Source organism: Pan paniscus, chromosome X (genome assembly GCF_029289425.2).
Source record: "Pan paniscus chromosome X, NHGRI_mPanPan1-v2.0_pri, whole genome shotgun sequence".
NCBI lineage: Eukaryota > Metazoa > Chordata > Mammalia > Primates > Hominidae > Pan > Pan paniscus.
Window position 1 is genome coordinate 32,607,618 of NC_073272.2, and position 20,359 is coordinate 32,627,976.

Genomic DNA, 20,359 nt, shown 5'->3' on the forward strand with positions numbered 1-20,359 from the left:
TGCATTGCCTTTGGACTTGCCTTGCCTTGCCTTTTCTTGTGCTTTGCCTTCTGCCTTGCCTTGCCTTTCCTTGTGCCTTGCATTGCCTTGCCTAGTTTTTCTTTATGCCTTGCCTTGCATTGTGCCTTGCCTTGCCTTGCCTAACCTTGCATTGTGCCTCGCGTTGGGACGTGCCTTGCATTGTTTTCCCTTGCCTAACCTTGCATTGTTTTCCCTTGCCTAACCTTGCATTGTGCCTCGTGTTGGGACGTGCCTTGCATTGCCTTCCCTTGTGCTTTGCCTTGCCTTGCCTTGCCCGGTCTTGCCTTGCCTTGCCTTGCCTTGCCTTGCCTTGCCTTGCCTGGTCTTGCCTTGCCTTGCCTTGTGCCTTGCCTTGTGCCTTGCCTTGCCTTGCCGTGCCTTGTGCCTTGTGCCTTGCATTGCCTTACCTAGCCTTCCTTTGTCCCTTGCCTTGCCTTGTACCTTGCCTTGACTTGCCTTGCCGTGTACCTTGCCTTGCCTAGGCTTCCATTGTGCTTTGCCTTGCCTTGCATTGTGCCTTGCCTTGCCTTGCATTCTGCCTTGCCTTGCCTTCTGCCTTGTCTTGTCATTGCCTTGCCTTGCCTTGCCTTGTCCCTTGGCTTGCCTTGATATCCCTTGTCTCGCCTTGACTTGTGCCTTGCATTGCATTGCCTTGCTTTGTGCCTTGCCTTTGCCTCGTGCCTTGCCTTGCCTCGCCTCGTGCCTTGCCTTGCCTCGCCTCGTGCCTTGCCTTGCCTCGCCTCGTGCCTTGCCTTGCCTTATGCCTTACCTCGCCTCGTGTCTTGCCCTGCCTTGCCTTGCCTCATGCCTTGCCCTGCCTTGCCTTGCCTTGTGCCTTGCATTGCCTGGTTCTGCCTTTGCCCTTGCCCTTGCCTTTGCCCTTGCTCTAGCCTTTGCCCTTACCCTTGCCTTTGCCTTTGCCTTGCCCTTGCCTTGCATCTCATTCTGTCACCCAGGCTGGAGTGCCTGGGTGGTGTCATCATGGCTCACTGCGGCTGAGCCTCTGGAACCCAAGCAATTCCCCCACCTCAGCCTCTTAAGTAGCCGGGGCTACAGTTGCGTGCCACCACACCTACTGAATTTTAAAATTTTTTGTAGAGACAAGGTCCCACTATGTTTCCAAGGCTAGTCTCAAACTCCTAGACTCAAGTGATTCTTGTGCCTTGGCCACCCAAAGTTCTGAGAGTACATGTGTAAGCCACCGCATTTGGCTTCCCTGTTGTTAATTAATTCATGACTGCTAAGAATTTATCTGGTGCTGCTTAGAGAAAAAAAATTGTGGAACAATTCTATTTTTTATCTAAGATGCTTGCGTGTTGAGATGCCGTCCACATTTAGCCATTTAATACATAATATTGGTTTAACATTTTATCGAGGAAAGCCTGCCCTAGCACCAATAGAAAAAAATCAAACAACAAATGGATGGGCTTTTAGATCTTTCAAAACTGTTTATGGGCCAGGTGCGGTGGCTCAGGCCTATAATCCCAGCACTTTGGGAGGCTGAGGCAGGAGGATTGCTTGAGCCAGGAGTTCCAGACCAGCCTGGGCAACATAGCGAGATCTGTCTCTGCAAAAATAAAAAATTAACAACAGAAAACACTAGCTGGCCATGGTGGTGTGCACCTATAATTCTACCTGCTTGGGAGGCTGAGGTGGGAGGATTGTTTGAGCCCAGGAGTTTGAGGCTACAGTGAGCTATGATTGCACAGCTGCATTCCAGCCTGGGCAACAGAGCCAGACCCAGACCCTGTCTCAAAAAAAAAAAATGCTTAGGGAATAGTGCTCATATTGTTTTATCATTATTTGCTTGAGAGAGAATTAAAACTGGGATATTTTTGAAGAGAAATGTTGAAGGTTCACAAAAACAAGTACTATTATTCTTCAATTTATTACTACTTTCTGGGTGGTAGAAAAATAGTCTGATAAATATTTCAGAAATTTTCCTTCAAACTTATTCATTATTCATTTAATTCAACATTCTTTCAGTAGATATTTATTGAATGCTTAGAATATGCCAAGCACTGTTTTAAACTCTTGGGACTCATCAGTGCAGGGTGGACATCCTGATTGTAAAAGGCTCTCAGCCTCCCCTCACACACCGCAGCAACTGTCTTTTAATTACTCTAGATTTTATTGTTCCTTTTGCCTCTGCATAAAGATCCATGTGACACCGAAATGGTAAACATCTACTGTCCCTAATGAGACTCCAATATCCAAGACTAAATCCTCCTTTTTAAAAAAGCAGAGCGTTTTCCTTTAGCTGCTGTGAGAAGGATTTTATAGCTCACCCTGGTGTTTTTGGTAGGAAGAGAGCACTTTCTAGAATGATTATGACTTGGAACGCATCTTCCTTATACTCTATGATTTTTTTTTCCTGAATCCCACCATCAAATATTCTCTGAGCTACGGCAATCTTAGTTAAAATTTTTCCTCTTCACCAAAAAACACAAACTGTATATCAAGTTCAAAGTGAGCAAAACTGATTGGTGATAAAGCAATGGTTACCCTTTCTGGAGAACTAACTCAGATGGGTAACAAAAGAGCCTTCTGAGATGCCTGAAATATCCCATATCTTGATCTGGTTGAGTATATGGGTGTCTATATATGTAAAAATTTTCACGCTGTACATTGAAGATGTGTGTACTTTTATATATCAGTAACTTAAATAAGAAAATAGATTCTTATCCTCTCTCATTAAAATAACTCATCTGTTGCACTCTCTCCAGTTTTTCCATTTAATTTTTTCATTTTAATTTACATGTTTATTTTCAAATATCTCTTGAATATTAAACTCTTTAGTTTTGCAGCATAAATTATTAGTAATTAAAGTCCCTGGCATGAGAAAATGGTAGGGATTCTGGTCTAAGTTGTAATTATGTGGAGAATAAAATAACAGAAACTCACATATAGATCACAAACAGAAGCCATACTCTTATGTTCCATAAACTAGAACTCAGAGGTTTCTAGTACTAAAAGGAAGATATGGAAAATGAATCCTGAAGGACAATTAAGGGCTATACTAGACCAAGTATTTCTGGGAATTCTCAAGATCCTTTACCTGGGTCCACAGTTCTGGTGGATAAAGGGCTACCATGGCCAGATAAGCTGGGATCCCACTGCTGAACCTCTCTGTCCCCCAAGCTGAAGTTCGCAGCTGTGCCTTCATGTCCATCTACGATGATTTCAAAGTTTCTTCACCATTTACACACACCCCTTTAAAAATAAGAGAGCACTAGGCACTCCCTCCGTCTTTCTCAGTAGTATTAATAGAGTGATCCTAGAATGGGGTACTTGGGCCTGGGAAGACTGCAGAATGGGGTTCCTGCATGCAGGCTTCGCCCTGAGGGCATAGCACACTTCCTTAGTGGCCCGGGCCAGGGCTGCTCTGGCACTGTTGGACAACCTGTGTTGTCCTCATACTGGGGTCAGAACCATCACTGCGTCTCAATCCTCCACTGAGACTGGCTGGCTGTATTAAGCTTCTCTTTCCTTTGTGACAAAATATCTCAGTGGCACTACCATTCATTCATGAAATATGACTATTGTCAGCTCCCCATCCCCACCCCCAACAATCTTCTTGACTTATTGACCCAAGTATACCAGACATTCTTTCAATCGAGTCTTTTTTTTTCTTTTCTTTTGAGACAAGGTCTGGCTCTGTCACCCAGGCTGGAATGCAGTGGCACAATCTCGGTTCACTGCAACGTCTGCCTCCTGGGCTCAAGCCATCCTCTCATCTCAGCCTCCCACGTAGCTGAGACCACAGGTGTATACCACCATGCCCGGCTAAATTTTGTAGACATAGGGTTTCGCTATGTTGCCCAGGCTGGTCTCAAATTCGTGAGCTCAAGTTATCTACCTGCCTCGTCCTCCCAAACTGCTGGGATTACAGGTGTGAGCCACTGCACCCAGCCTCAATCAAGTCTTTATGAAGCTCCCATTATTTGCCAGGCAGTATGTACGACTGTATATGTGTATAGAAAAAAACCTCATTTGGAGACATTAGTTTTTCTTTTGTCTTAAATTGCTCCTCAGCAGTGTGTAAAACAAGGGCTAGCATTAGGTAGAAAGATGTGGCTTAAATCTACTTACCAGAATATTCAAGTCCCAGCTCCATGTCAGCAAAAAAAAATGCTCAACCACTTTTTTTTTTTTTTGAGATGGAGTCTCGCTCTTGTTGCCCAGGCTAGAGTGCATTGGTGCAATCTCGGCTCACTGCAACCTCAGCCTCCTGGGTTCAAGCTCAGCCACTTAATTTTTATGAGAGATAAACCTAGAATGTGCCAAGTGGAAAGCCTATCCGTTGACCAAAGGTAATGTGTTTATACTAGTCCAAATAACTGGTTATGAAAAAGCCAGAGTTCTAAAGTTAAGATGGAAAAGTGAGCCTGTGTATGTGAATATGTTTTTTTTTTTTTTTTTTTGAGACAGAGTCTCGCTGTCGCCCAGGCTGGAGTGCATTGGCGCGATCTCGGCTCACTGCAAGCTCCGCCTCTCGAGTTCACGCCATTCTCCTGCCTCAGCCTCCCGAGTAGCTGGGACTACAGGCGCCCGCCACCTCGCCCGGCTAATTTTTTGTATTTTTAGTAGAGACGGGGTTTCACTGTGTTAGCCAGGATGGTCTCGATCTCCTGACCTCGTGATCCGCCTGCCTCGGCCTCCCAGAGTGCTGGGATTACAGGTGTGAGCCACCGCGCCCGGCCGTGAATTTTTTTTCATTTGATCTCTTGTGTCAAAAGCACAAACAGCACAAAAGCTATCAAAATTTAAAGGGTTAATGATGTAAGAGTACTTTAAGCCAAGTATATTTTGATGACCATGTGACTCAACCAAATCTACGACTCACTTTCAATGCAGATACACTTAAAAATCTCAAAAAGAGCCCCACTTTAGCGAAGTCAAATTTTCATGACAATTGCTTCACATCCATAGGCTGTCAGGTATTTCACCAAAGTAGATGGTGTATGGCTGGTCATGGTGGCTCATGCCTGTAATCCCAGCACTTTGGAAGGCCGAGGCAGAGGGATCTTTTGAGCCCAGGAGTTTGAGACCAGCCTGGGCAACATGGCGAAACCCTGTCTCTACCTAAAATACAAAAAATTAGTTAGGTCTGGTGGTGTGTGCCTGTGGTCCCAGCTACTCGGGAGGCTGAGATGGGAGGATCCCTTGAGCCCGGAGGCGGAGGTTTCAGTGAGCCGAGATTGCACCACTGCACTCCAGCCTGGGCGACACAGTGAGACCACCCTATCATAAATAAATAAATAAATAAATAAATAAATAAATAAATAAATAAGTAGGTGGTGTTATCAGGAGGTCAAAATCCTAGTCCTCAGACATTTTAAAGTAAAAACTTTTGCTACTCTAGTCCAGTGGTTCTAATTCCTGGCTGGAGATCAGAATTATTAGGGAGTTTTTAAAACATTGATTCCTGGGTCCCAACAGCTATTAACTTCTGAGTTAGGTGGCCTAGGGTGAGGTCTGAACAAGATCTAGTCATGTAAAGCGTGACTGTACCTTAGATTGGGGAATAAAAATCTGCAGCTCACATTGGCTTAAAGATAATACAGGACATAAAACAACAATCCATCCATCAACTGAAATTGTATAACTCTAGCAATTTTAGGGGGCCCAATCATCAGGCAAACATCCTTCAAGATCAAACTAAAGACAAAGGGCACCTGCTCAAAATGGGTATAAAATCTCAAGTTTCTGTGGCAGAGATAGGCATCTTCCATTCCATTGCTGGAGATATGTGGGGCTCCCTCAGAGAAGACTTAGAGACCAGAAATGAAATCAGTATGTCCTTTTGTTAGAATACCCATTTGTAAGAGTTGCGTAGAGCTCAGGAGCATAAAAAAGCACTACAGGGTGGGCCCAGTGGCTCACACCTGTAATTTCAGCCCCTTGGGAGGCCGAGGCAGGCAGATCACTTGAGCTCAGGAGTTCAAAACCAGCCTGGGCAACATAGTGAGACCTTGTCCTTACAAAAAATTTAAAAATTAGCTGAATGGGGTAGCATGCGCCTGTAGTCCCAGCTACTCAGGAGGCTGAGGTGCCTGACTTCATAGTTATGAAACTCACCTGCTGCCAAAACCTGCCTCATCCTTCTTTTGTAAACAATCATAATCATTTTTAGTGTGGTTTTAAAACCATGGACTTCTTCCATAGTTTAAAATTCTAAACCTATGTTTTTGGTGAAACAGCTCAAAAGACCCTAAAAATCTGACACATTTTAATTAGTATTTCATTACTTCCTTCTGAATCATAAGAGTTTTTCAAAACTGTGGCATTAAAACCGGGGTATGGTGGCTTCTGCCTATAATCCCAGCTACTCAGGAGGCTGGGGTAGGAAGATTGCTTGAGCCCAGGAAGTTGAAGTTGCAGTGAGCTGAGATGGCAGCACTGTACTCCAGCCTGAAGGACAGAGTGAGACCCCATCTCTTAAAAGAAAAAACTAAAAACAAAGTGATGGAGTTCAAGTTTATGGTTAAACTTCACCAGCATGGCCAACATGGTGAAACCCCGTCTCTACTAAAAATACAAAAATTAGCTGGGCATGGTAGCAGGCGCCTGTAATCCCAGCTACTTGTGAGGCTGAGGAACAAGAATCTCTTGAACCTGGGAGGCAGAGGTTGTAATGAGCTGAGACCACACCACTGTACTACAGCCTGTACAACAGAGTAAGATTCCATCTCAAAAAAAAAAAAAATCTGCCCTGTTAACAAATGTTAAGTATATAATACAGCATTGTTAGCACTATGCTCTATAGACCTCCAAAACTTAGTTTGCATAACTGAAACTTTGTACCCTTTAACCATCACTTCCCCGTTTCCTTGTTCCCCTAGCCCCTGGCAACTGCTATTCTACTCTGTGCTCTATGAGTTGACTCTTAGATTCTGCATGTAAATGAAATCATATAGTATTTGTCTTTCTGTGCCTGGCTTATTTCTCTTAATCTAATACCCTCCAGGTTCATCTATATTGTTGCAAATGGCAGGATTTCCTTTGTTTTTAAAGTAGAATAATATTCTGTTGCATGTACATGCCATAATTTCTTTGTAACATTAGAAAGCTACATTTCTTTTTTTTTTTTTTTTTTTTTTTTGAGACAGAGTCTCGCTCTTTCACCCAGGCTGGAGTGCAGTGGCGTGATCTCTGCTCACTGCAAGCTCCGCCTCCCGGGTTCACGCCATTCTCCTGCCTCAGCCTCCCAAGTAGCTGGGATTACAGGTGCCCGCCACCACGCCCGGCTAATTTTTTGTATTTTCAGTAGAGACGGGGTTTCACCGTGTTAGCCAGGATGGTCTCAATCTCCTGACCTCGTGATCCGCCTGCCTCGGCCTCCCAAAGTGCTGGGATTACAGACGTGAGCCACCGCGCCCGGCCAGAAAGCTACATTTCTTAATAGCATTTGCTATATGTGTGTCTATACACACAGTTTTACATCTTCAATATACATTGCTTCATTCATTTGAGCTCCCTGGGAGAGGGTATGTAGAAGAATTAATTTCCAATTGGGGAAGTGAGGCATTGTCTATAAGAATTTTTATCAGGGCACACGTAATTCTGGGAAAAGTGGAAGTCTTAGCAGACAGGGTCCATCTGCCTTGTGCTCTATGTTTCTCTAAGAATGAGCAAAGATTCATATTCCTAACAGCACAAATACATGCAAACTTGAACTCCATCGTTTTATTTTTAGTTTTTTTTTTTTTTAGAGATGGGGTCTCACTCTGTCGCTCAGGCTGGAGTGCAGTGGTGCAATCTCAGCTCACTGCAGGTTCAACCTCCTGGGCTCAAGCAATCCTCCCACCTCAGCCTCCCGCGTAGCTGGGATTCTAGGCAGAAGCCACCACACCCAGGTTTTAATGCCATAGTTTTTAAAAACTCCTATGATTTAGAAAGGAGTAATGAAAGAGTTACTTTTGATATGATGTTGAGGAAATCTCTATAATTGGGTTTAGAAATCAAAGTGGAAATTAGATTATGATTCCATTGTATTAACATAAGTTTCACTTAGGTCTAATTTAGATTGTTGAGAGTCAGCATTACAGAGCGTGTATATATATATATAAAGGTTTGTAGCAGCAACATTGTGAAAACTAGAAGGCCTAGTCTGGATGCAACATTCAACATACCACTTTTGAGAACAGGGTTAATGGTTTGGGCTAAGATAACTTGATGTCCTTACAAACTTTTGATATTTAAACTTTCCTTTTAAAATAATTGTAGATTCACAGAATGTAGCAAACATAGTACATAGAGTCCCATGAACCCTTCTCCCAGTGGTAACATCTTTTATGACTTTAGCATAACACCATGATACTTGATATTAAAAATGGTTTCAGTTCATTCGAGGTTTGTAGCAAAGGAAACAAACAGGCCAAGTAATTTCATCTGAGATGTAATTTTATCTAGCCTCCACTGTGGAAGATTGCATAGAAAAAGAATAGTGGTATGCTCTTTTGAGATAAATAACCCTTAGTCATGTAAAAGGTGGTAATTCGTGTATGCAAGAGAACTATTCATTAGTTAGAATATGGTTTAAGGCTCATCTGCCTGACATTTAACAAAGCGCATAATGGTTAGCTGATCAATCTGGAGTCCCCACAACTTCATATATCCTCAATTTTAATTGAAAGTCTTCTATATTCAGTTGCCTATAATTAATGTGACAATGCTTAAGTCACATAATATATTCAATTCTATAAAATAAATTGCACTATTCTAAGAGACTATGTGGCAGTTTAAAATCTAATGAGACTCTCACGCATTAATATTTCAATATAAATAATCGTTAGATTCACTATTTGATATCTGCTTAATTGAAATGCATATGAATATTTTGACAAAGCAGCTTATCCGTATGCATGGATTTAAAAGAGCTAAGATTTCCAGCATCTTTTTTTTTTGATCACTTTATTAAGGTATGATTGACATCTAAAAAGCTACACATATTTAATCTTGATGAGTTTGGGGATAAATATATACCTGTGAAAGCATCACTGTCAAGGTCATCAATATATCCAAAAGTTTCTTCGTGTGTGTGTGTGTGTGTGTGTGTGTGTGTGTGTATGTATGTATGTATGTTTTATGAGATGCCGCGTAGGCCGGAGTGCAGTGGCGCAAACCATAGTTCACTGCAACCTCAAACTCCCTGGGCTCAAGCAATTCTCCCGCCTCACTCTTCCGAGTCCCTGGGACTACAGGCACACACTACCACACCTAGCTAGTTAAAATTTTTTTTTGTAGAGACAGGATCTTATTATGTTGCCCAGGCTGGTCTTGAACTTCTAGCCTCAAGCTATTCTCCTGCCTCAGCCTCCCAAAGTGCTGGGATTACAGGTGTGAGCCACCATTTCTGGTTGTTTGTTTTGTGGTAAGAACAAAACATAAGATCTGTCTTACAGATCACTTGAAGTCAGGAGTTTGAGACCAGCCTGGCCAAGATGGTGAAACCCCCTCTCTACTAAAAATACAAAAATTAGCTGGGCATGGTGGCAGGCGCCTGTAATCGCAGCTACTTGGGAGGCTGAGGCATGAGCATCTCCTGAACGTGGGAGGCAGAGGTTGTAATGAGCTGAGATGGTGCCACTGTACTCCAGCCTGCGGGACACAGTGAGACTCCATCTCAAAAAGAAAAAAAATAAAAAACTGCCGTTAACAAATGTTAAATATGCAATACAGTAGCACTATGCTCTATAGATTTCCGAAACTTGGTTTTGTATAAGTGAAACTTTGTACCCTTTAACCATCACTTCCTTATTTCCTTGTTCCCCTAGCCCCTGGCAACTACTGATCTACTCTCTGTTTCTATGAGCTTGACTCTTTTAGATTCCACATATAAATGAAATCATATAGTATTTGTCTTTCTGTATCTGGCTTATTTCTCTTAACGTAATACCCTCCAGGTCCATCTACACTGTTGCAAAGAGCAGGGTTTTTGTTTTTGTTTTTGTTTTTTCTTTTTTTCTTGAGACAGAGTTTCACTCTTGTCACCCAGGCTAGAGCAATATGGCAGGATCTCGGCTCGCTGCAACCTCCGCCTCCCAGGTTCAAGTTATCCTCCTGCCTCAGCCTCCTGAGTAGCTGGGATTACAGGCGCCCACCACCATGCCTATTTTTTGTATTTTTAGTAGAGACAGGGTTTCACCATGTTGGCCAGGCAGGTCTCAAAGTCCTGACCTCAGGTGATCCTCCCACCTTGGCCTCCCAAAGTGCTGGGATTACAGGCATGAGCCACTGCGCCTGGCCCCAGATGTGGATATGCTGGTTTCCAATAGTAAACATGAATTGCTTTCAGGATTCACATTTAGGTACAAAGAAAAAATATTTACCTTCTGAATGGGCACAATGAATGAAACATTATATTAACTCCTCCATTTGTGTTAAGCTCATTTTTTAAAAACACCCATATTTCTGCAAGGATAAGCATACACATATGCTACATCTTTTTATGCCATATGAATTCCTATGATGGTGTTTTATTTTTGTTTTAGGGTATAGCCTGGACTATTAATGGTTAAGGATTCTATCTATGAAATCCTTGTTCCACCTACCACCTACTTGCTTTGTCATCTTCTACAAATTGCTTTATTTTTCTCAAATTCAGGCACCTCATTTTAAAAATGTAAATGATAATAGCACTCCGCCTCATTGAGTTGTTGTGAAAATTAAATGAGTTATTACAGTCAAGGCACAAAGAACAGTGCCTAGCATGTTCTAACTGCTAAAAAGCTGTTAGCTATTATTATCATTATGCTATAATTACTATTTTAAAACTATCATTATTACAAAACATATGATGCAAACTGACAGAATTGATGGGCGAAATAGACAGTTACGCAATAATAGTTGGAAGCTTCAGTACAGCACTTTAAATCTTGGATAAAACATCTAGACAAAAGACCAATAAAGAAATAGAGGCCTGAAACATTAAACCATCTAAGCCTAACAGACATATATAGAACATTCCATTCAACAACAGCAGAAGGCACATTCTTATCCATTGCACGTGGAACATTCTTCAGGCTAGACCATATATCAGGCTTTACAAGTCTCAGTAGATTTAAAAAGAGTGAAATCATACAAAGTATCTTCTCTGACCATAATAGAATAAAATTAGAAACCAATAAAATAAGGAAAACTGGAAAATTCCCAAATATGTGGAAATCAAACAACAAGAACCACCAATGGGTCAAAAAAGAAATCAAAAGAAAAATTAGAAAATACTTAGAGATGAATGAAAAGTAAATCACAACATATCAAAACTTATGGGATGCAGTGAAGGCACCCTCAGAGGGAAATTTATAGCTGTAAATGCCACTACTTGGCCTGGTGTAGTTGCTCATGCCTGTAATCCCAGCACTTTGGGAGGCCAAGGTGGGTGGATCACTTGAGGTCAGGAGTTCAAGACCAGCCTGGCCAACATGATGAAACCCCGTCTCTACTAAAAATACAAAACTTAGCCAGATGTGGTGGTGCATGTCTGTAATCCCAGCTGCTCAAGAGGCAGAGGCATGAGAATCGCTTGAACCCAGGAGGCAGAGGTTGCAGTGAGAGCCAACATGGTGCCACTGCACTCTAGCCCAGGAGACAGTGAGATTCTGTCTCAAGAAACAATAACAAAAACAACAACAACAACAACAAAACAAAAAACAAAAGAAAACCACATAAGAAAATCTTAATAGCCTAACTTTACACCTTGAAGAACTAGAAAAAATAGTGAATTAAACCAAAAGCTGGCAGAAGGAAGGAAATAATAATGGTTAGAGCAGAGATAACTAAAATAGAGTTTAGAAAAACAAGAGAGAGACAATGAAAACAAAAGTTGGTTCTTTGATAAGGAAAAGAAAATGGACAAACCTTAAGCTAGACTGACAACGAAAAGAGATAATATCTAAAATCAGAAATGGAGACATTATTACTAATATTACAGAAATAAAAAAGATTGTGAGAGAATACTATGGACAATTGCACACCAAGAAATTAGATAACCTAAATGAAATGGACAAATTCCTAGAAACACACAGGTTACCTAAGGGACTCAAGAAGAAATGTAATTTCTTAGACTTACAACAGATTGAATGAATAATCAAAAACCTTCCAAAAAGGAAACATCCAGGACTACATGGCTTTAGTGGTCAATTCTACCAAACATTTAAAGACGAATTAACACCAACTCTTCTCAAATTCTTCCAAAAAATAGAAGTGAAGGGAACACTTCCTGTCTTATTCTGTTAGGCTAGCATTACCTTGATACCAAGCCAGACAAAGACATCACGAGGAAATTACCAGTATCCTTACGAATATAGATGCAAGAATCCTCAACAAAATACTAGCAAATTGAGTCCAAGAGTATATTTAAAATATTGTACACCATGACCAAGTGGGATTTATCCCAGGAATGTAAGGGTGGTTCGACATAAGAAAAGTCAACAATGTAATACATCACATTAACAGAACAAAAGAAAAAAATCATCTCAATTGATGCAGAAATAACATTTGAGAAAATCTAATACCCTTTCGTGATTTAAAAAAAAAACTCAAAACTATGCATAGAAGGAAACTTCCTCAACATGGTAAAGGGCATTAATAAAAATTTCATAGCTAACATCATATCCAAATCTCATGCTTAGTTGTAATCCCCAATGTTGTGGGTGGGTTTTGGGGGTGGTGGGAGATAATTTGATCATGGGGGCAGATTTCCCCCTTGGTACTTTGGTACTGTTGTCATTATAGTGAGTGAGTGTGTTATCGTGAGATGTGGTTGTTTACAAGTTATGTAGCACCACCTCCCCCTCTCTCTAACTCCTGTTCCAGCCATGTGAAGTGCTGGCTTTCCCCTTTGCCTTCCACCATGAGTAAAAGCTTCCTGAGGCATCCCCAGAAACGGATGCTGCCATGCCTGTACAGCCTACCAAACTGTGAGCCAATTAAACATCTTTTCTTTATGAATTACCCAGTCTCAGGTATTTCTCTTTTTTTTTTCTTTTCCTAAGTTGGGGGACTTATTCACTAGAATCTCTCTCTCTCTCTCTCTCTCTCTCTCTCTCTCTCTCTGTGTGTGTGTGTGTGTGTGTATGTTTTAAATTTTTATTTCAATAGGTTTTGGGGGAACAGGTAGTATTTAGTTACATAGATAAGTTCTTTAGTGGTGATTTCTGAGATTTTGGTGCACCCATCACGTGAGCAGTGTACACTGTACCCAGTGTGTAGTCACCCCTCACAGCCTTTCCCCTGAGTCCCCAAAGTCCATTGTTTCATTCTTATGCGTTTGCATCCTCATAGCTTAGCTCCCACTTATGAGTGAGAACATACGGAGTTTGGTTTTCCATTCCTGAGTTACTTCATTTAGGATAATGGTCTCTCCAATTCCATCCAGGTTGCTGTGAATACCATTATTTTGTTCCTTTTTTTTGGCTGAGTAGTATTCCATGGTGTGTGTGTGTGTGTGTGTGTGTGTGTGTGTGTGTGTGTGTGTGTATCACAGTTTCTTTATCCACTCATTGATTGATGGGCATTTGGGCTGGTTCCATATTTTTGCAATTGCAAATTGTGCTGCTATAAACATGCGTGTGCAAGTATCTTTTTCATATAATGACTTCTTTTCCTCTAGGTAGATACCCGCTAGTTGGATTGCTGAGTCAAATGGTAGATCTATTTTTAGTTCTTTAAGGAATCTACACATTGTTTTCCATCGTGGTTATACTAGTTGAAACTCCCACCGGCAGTGTAAAAGTGTTCCCTTTTCACCACATCCACGCTTACATCTATTATTTGATTTTTAAAATTATGGTCACTCTTGCAGGAGTAGAGTGGTATTGCATTGTGGTTTTGATTTGCATTTCCCTGTTAGTGATGTTGAGCATTTTTTCATGTTTGTTGGCCATTTGCTTGTCTTCTTTTGAGAACTGTCTATTCATGTCCTTATCCCACTTTTTGATGTGATTGTTTTTTTCTTGCTGTTTTGTTTCAGTTCCTTGTAGGTTCTGGATATTAGTCCTTTGTTGGGTGCATAGTTTGTGAAGATTTTCTCCCACTATGTGGGTTGTCTGTTTACTCTGCTGATTATTTCTTCTGCTGTGCAGAAGCTTTTTAGTTTAAGTCTCATCTATTTTTCTTTGTTTTGTTGCATTTGCTTTTGGGTTCTTGGTCATGAAATCTTTGCCTAGGCCAATGTATAGAAGGGTTTTTCTGATGTTATCTTCTAGAATTTTTATGGTTTCAGGTCTTAGATTTAAGTATTTGATCCATCTTGGGTTGATTTTTGTATAAGGTAAGAGATGATGATCCAGTTTCATGCTACTACATGTGACTTGCCAGTTATCCCAGCACCATTTGTTGAATAGCATGTCCTTTCTCAGGTATTTCTTTATAGCAGTGTGAGAACGGGCTAACACTAGGCCAGTTGAACAAAGAGCCCAGAAATAAATCCTCATATTTACAGTCAATTGCTTTTTGACAAAGGTGCCAAGGACATATGGGGAAAGGGCAGTTTCTTCAATAAATGGTGGCGGGAAAACTGAATGTCCACATACAGAAGAATGAAATTAGCTCATTATCTCACTCTATATAAAAATCAACTCAATGAATTAAAGATTTAAACATAAAATCTGAAAATGTGAAACTACCAGAAGAAAATAAAGGGAAAAAGCTCCATGACATTGGTCTGGGCAATGATTTGTTTTGAATATCTTCCCCCAAACACAGGCAACAGAATTGAAAATAGACCAAGGGATTATATCTAATTAAAAACCTTCTGCATAGCCCAGGAGACAATCAGAATGAAGAGATAACCTATGGATGGGAGAAAATATTTTCAAACCATACATCTGATCAGGGGTTAATATTCAAAATACATAAGGAATTCAGGCAACTCAATAGCAAGAAAACAACCCAATTAAAAATGGGCAAAGGAACTGAATAGACCTTTCTTTCTCTTTTTTTTTTCTTTTGAGACAGAGTCTCACTCTGTTGCCCAGGCTGGAGTTGGAGTGCAGTGGCGTGATCTCAGCTCACTGCAACCTCTACCTCCCAGGTTCAAGCGATTCTCCTGCCTCAGCCTCCCAAGTATTTGGGATTACATGCATGTGCCACCACACCCGGCTGATTTTTGTAGTTTTTAGTAGAGACAGGGTTTTGCCATGTTGTCCAGGCTGGTCTCAAGCTCCTGGGCTCAAGTGATCCACCTGCCTCGGCCTCCCAAAGTGCTGGGATTACAGGCATGAGCCACCGCACTCGTCCTCAAAAAGATGAAAGATAAATGTTGGTAAAGATGTGAAGAAAAGGGAACCCTTGTACACCATTTGTGGAAATGTAAATTGGTACAGCCACTATGGAAAACAGCATGAAGGTTCCTTAAAGAATCAAATATAGAACTACCTTGTGATCCAGCAATACTACTATTGGTTATATCTGAAAATATTAAATCAGTATGTCAAAGAGATATCTGCACTCCCATGTTAATTGCAGCACTATTTACAGTAGCCAAGATATGGAATCAACCTAAGTCTCCATCAATGGATAAATGAATAAAGAAAATGTGCTATATATACACAATGGAATACTATTTAACCTTAAAAAATAAGGAAATCCTGTCATTTGTGACGTGGATGAACCTGGAGGATATTATGTTAGGTGAAATAAGCCAGGCACAGAAAGACAAATACCACATAATCTCCCTCATATGTAGAAGCTAAAAAGGCAAATTCACAGAAGCAAAGAGAAGAACGTTGGTTACCAGAAGCTGGGGAGTGGGAAGATTGGGGAGATGTTGGTCAAAGGATGCAAAATTTCAGTTAGGAGAAATAAGTTCAAGAGATGTATTGCGCCACCTGGTGACCATAGTTAACAATATATTGTATTCTTGGCCAGGCCCAGTGGCTCATGGCTGTAATCCCAGCACTTTGGGAGGCAGAGGTGGGAGGATCACTTGAGGCCAAGAGTTCAAGACCAGCCTGGTCAGCATAGTGAGACCCCCCCCCCCAGTCTCAAAACAAAACAAAGCAATATATTGTGTTCTTGAAAAATGCTGGGAGAGTGGATGTAAAGTGTTCTCACCATAAAAATGGTAACTATATGAGGTAATGCATATGTTAATTAGCTCAATTTAGCCATTCCACAATGTATACATATTTCCAGGCATCATGTACATAAGACAATTTTTATCAATTTAATAATAAACTAAGGGAAATAGGATGTGGTATGAGGTGCTTTTACTTCAGTGAATGAAATTTTTACAAGAGATATTTATGTCTACTAACAGATATTTTAGTCATTTCATACTCCTCATAAAGTCAGTATAAGTTGTTGTAAAAAAAAAAAATCATCTCTAGTTCCCAGCTAGTCACAAGAAGGATCTGTTGTAAAAGCCTGATTATTGATAACAGGTCCTTAGTCCCAAGAGGGAGAGTCAGTGTTAAAGCCATTTCAGAAACTTTCAAATCCATAGTTTCTGATCAGGACTTTTCTGTATGGAATCTCATTCACTCCAAGCATGATATGATCCTCTGTACTGAAGTCTAGAGTTTTGTCTGTTCCAGAATGAACTTTTGTTTTGTTTTTTACATTTTTTAATATCTTTGTAAGAATTTTTGCATCATCAATGGTCTGTCTTATTGATGGGATTCAAAGTGTTTGACTTCTGAAGAAATAGAAGTTTTCCCACAAATGCTTTGTATAGTTTTTCACCTGTTTGTTTCAAGTATGCTTGAAAAGAGGATTAGGGGCAGTAAATACCATCTTCTGGGTGTGACACACGTAAGGCTTCCTTTAATATGCATGCAAATCTGACAGGTCAGTTTGCTGCTGGATTAGGCAAATCTCTGTCCACTCCTCTTTCTTAGACATATGGCTTCTCTCCACTAGGTGTCTGTATTAGTCTGTTTTCACACTGCTATGAAGAACTACCTCAGACTGGGTAATTTATGAAGGAAAGGGGTTTAATTGACTCACAGTTCCACAGGCTTAACAGGAAGCATGGCTGGGAGGCCTCAGGAAACTTACAATCATGGAGGAAGGCAAAGGGAAAGCAAGCACCTTCTTGGTGGCAGGAGAGAGAAGAGAGTAAATGGGGAAGTGCTACACACTTTTGAAACTCACATCAGATCTCTAAGAACTCACTATCATGAGAACAGCAAGGGGGAAATCTGCCCTCATGATCTAATCACCTCCCACCAGGCCCCTCCTTCAACACATGGGGATTACAGTTTGACATGAGATTTGGATGGGGATATAGAGCCAAACCACATCAGTGTGCTCGCGTGAGTATTGAGACTGCTAGAAGTTGCAAATTGTAAATCACATATATCACATTTACAGGTTTTTTTCCCTTACCGTGATACATGTGACTATGGGTGATTACCCGGCATGTTTGAGCTAAGCCTTTATCACATAATTCACATTTGTAAGGCTCCTCACCCATATGAGTTCTTACATGAGTTTTCAGCTGGTTACAATGGGTACATACTTTTCCACAGACGTGGCCGATACAGAGTTTGACTCCTGTATGTATACTCACATGCATTTTTAAGCTGCTGGCTTCTAAGAACACTTTCTCACACATGTTACACATCAGCTTCGCCTTGGAATACTTCTGATCCAACTCTTTCCCCAGAGCTCTCCGGCTCATAAGGATTCTTGACACTGGCCATATTAGACAGAGTATTCTCTCAGACTATAGCTGGGCTACAAATTTTGACATTTCCATTTCACTGTTAGAGTTTGCATAGAGACATCTTGTGTTGGAAACGTTATTTCCCACAAGTGACGTCGACTACAGTTCTGAATTATTTCTTTGTGCAACATCTTCTATTATGAGTGTGGACAATTCATTTACATCTAGAAATAATTCAACATTTGCACAGTATAAAACATTACTGGGATATGGCACTATTTTCTCCTGTTCTTTGGGAGCTGAAAATCTTTTTAGTTTGAGATAATGTCTTTGCCACAGGCTCTTGTTGAGGAGTCACCTGAACTAAATCTGACATTGTTTTTTATTCCATTTTTTAATTATTTACAAGAGCTTTTTCTTTTAATTTTCAGGTGGCTTGATTTTAGTTATTTTTAGATTTGATGCCTTACCGTCAGAAAAGTGTGGCCTGTTTAATTCTGTTTTAGAAATTGAGGTTTTCTCGATTTTTTGGGGGGTAAATGTTTGGACATTTGAAAGAACAGTTGGTTATTGGGAGGTATAAAGTTTTATTATAGTAGATTTAACCAAACTGATAATATTCACTATTTGTCTATTTTGCATGTGAAAATCAGACAGTTGTGTTCCTTTATTTGACCTTCATAGGTAAGATTTTTTCAGTCGTCCTGTCCCGTGTTTCTTATATCTTCGTTGCTTCTCTCCTATCTGCTGTGTTTGTTTTTTCTGGTATTCCTTATTGCATCTCCTGAGTCTAGATTCACATTTATTTCTTCTATATGTCAGCTCTTCATCTCAATATCCCTTTCCTCTGAATTCTACAATCTCTGTTGACTCAGTTCTCTGAACTTCACTACCTGTATTTGTATTTTAGAGTTTTAGTAAAAATTAGTTTTCCTTTGAAGGAAACCTTTTTTGATCTGATTGTTCCTTTTTGAGAGATACAACATTGTTATAAATTTTGTTTGGAATTCAATTTAGAAATTAAGGTTTTCTCTTTCCCTTCTGTAGAATGAGATTCTTTTTTCAGAATGCTACATCTTCATGTACATTTGATTTTTAAACAATTTTAAATACCATGTGGGTCACATTGTTTAAATCTTTTAATATCTTAAGCAAAAATTGTTCTACTTCTGTAGTCTTATTTTTCTTGGTTGGAAATTACTAAAAATATTAGAAAGATCGGGAAGTTCAGTGCTTTGCTAAGCATTTCTTTTCAGCCAGTCAGTAACAGGCATCAATGGGTGCTGTTTTAAATATTTATTGTGGGGTTGAAAACTGCTCCCTGGAATTCTCAGCTGGGCCAAGCAAGCTTTTCCTCTGTGTTCATTGTGGCAGCTTGAAGTTACTTGGTGCCTTATGCCGCTTAACTAGGTGGCCAAACCACTCCCATTAAATGCTTTCTGTAGTGAACTGTGGTGCCAAGTGAGCCAGAAGGCAAGTGCTGTCATCTACATGCTTCCTGTCCAGCACATATATCCCTTCCCATTTGCCCACGGCTCAGAGTTTGGGGGTCTTCATGGGTTCTTTTGAGGAGTCCCATAGACTTCGTTTGCAGGTTGACTTTCACTGATGGCTGGAATTGTGTGCTGGCTGACACTGGTTGCTACTGCCCTCCATACATCCCCATCTGCTTCCTGTAATTTCTGACCCTGAGAGCCTATTCTCCAGTCCTTAAAAATGTTTTTGTTAGTTACACCAGTGGAATTTGGGAAGAGAAACTCAAATCGTAATCTTAAAATCAGAGTCTTCCTGCCACATGTGACCATTTGATTCACTGTCAAAGTGTATAGAGAATGCAAGCTATTTCCATATGCTAACCCAATTTTCTCCTCCCCCAACCCCAAATACCTTCCATAAATCTTTTTTTTGAATCTTGCACACCCAAATCAGACCAAATGATTTGAAAGAAAACAGAATTGGGGGATAGCATTTAGAAATCGCTGTAAATGTTAGCAGTTCTTGATCAAGGGAATGGAATTACCTGAAAACTACCTCAGTCCCCAGGAATAAATGCACAAATAAGTCAAAAGAAAACAAATTAATATAGAATGTAGTAACTGGCATTTTGTTCCCACCACAGTGCAAAACTCTAGAAAGCTAGGCGGCACCACTTTTCTTGCACGATATATTATCACTGTGATGTCATGAAAGGGTGGTCAAAAGCACACCCGCCAATGTTCAAGAGGCAGGACAAGTGAGATGGTTTGACTGCTCTAAGAATAAGGAACTTGCAAAACAAAATCTCACTCACATATTCTATTAATATCTTTGAAATCTCCATCATAAAACATTACCTGGTGAACATTCTAGAAAAAAGGTCAAGAGGACAAAGTCAAGTCAGGAAGTCTTTGGAGGAATGCAGGTGGGAGACACACTGTGCATCTCCTACACAACAGTCCTCCAGTCTTCTGTGTGGAAAACTGAGCTGGGTAATACCTGAAATCATTATACTGATAGTGGGATTAAAGACTAATTATGGGCCAGGTGCGGTGACTTATAATCCCAGCACTTTGGGAGGCTGAGGTGAGCAGATGGCTTGAGCTCATGAGTTCGAGACCAGCCTGGGCAATATGGCAAACCCCTCTGTCTACTAAAAATACAAAAGTTAACCGGGCATGGTGCCGCACGTGTGTAATCCCAGCTACTTGGGAGGCTGAGGTGGGAGGATCATTTGAGCTTTGGAGT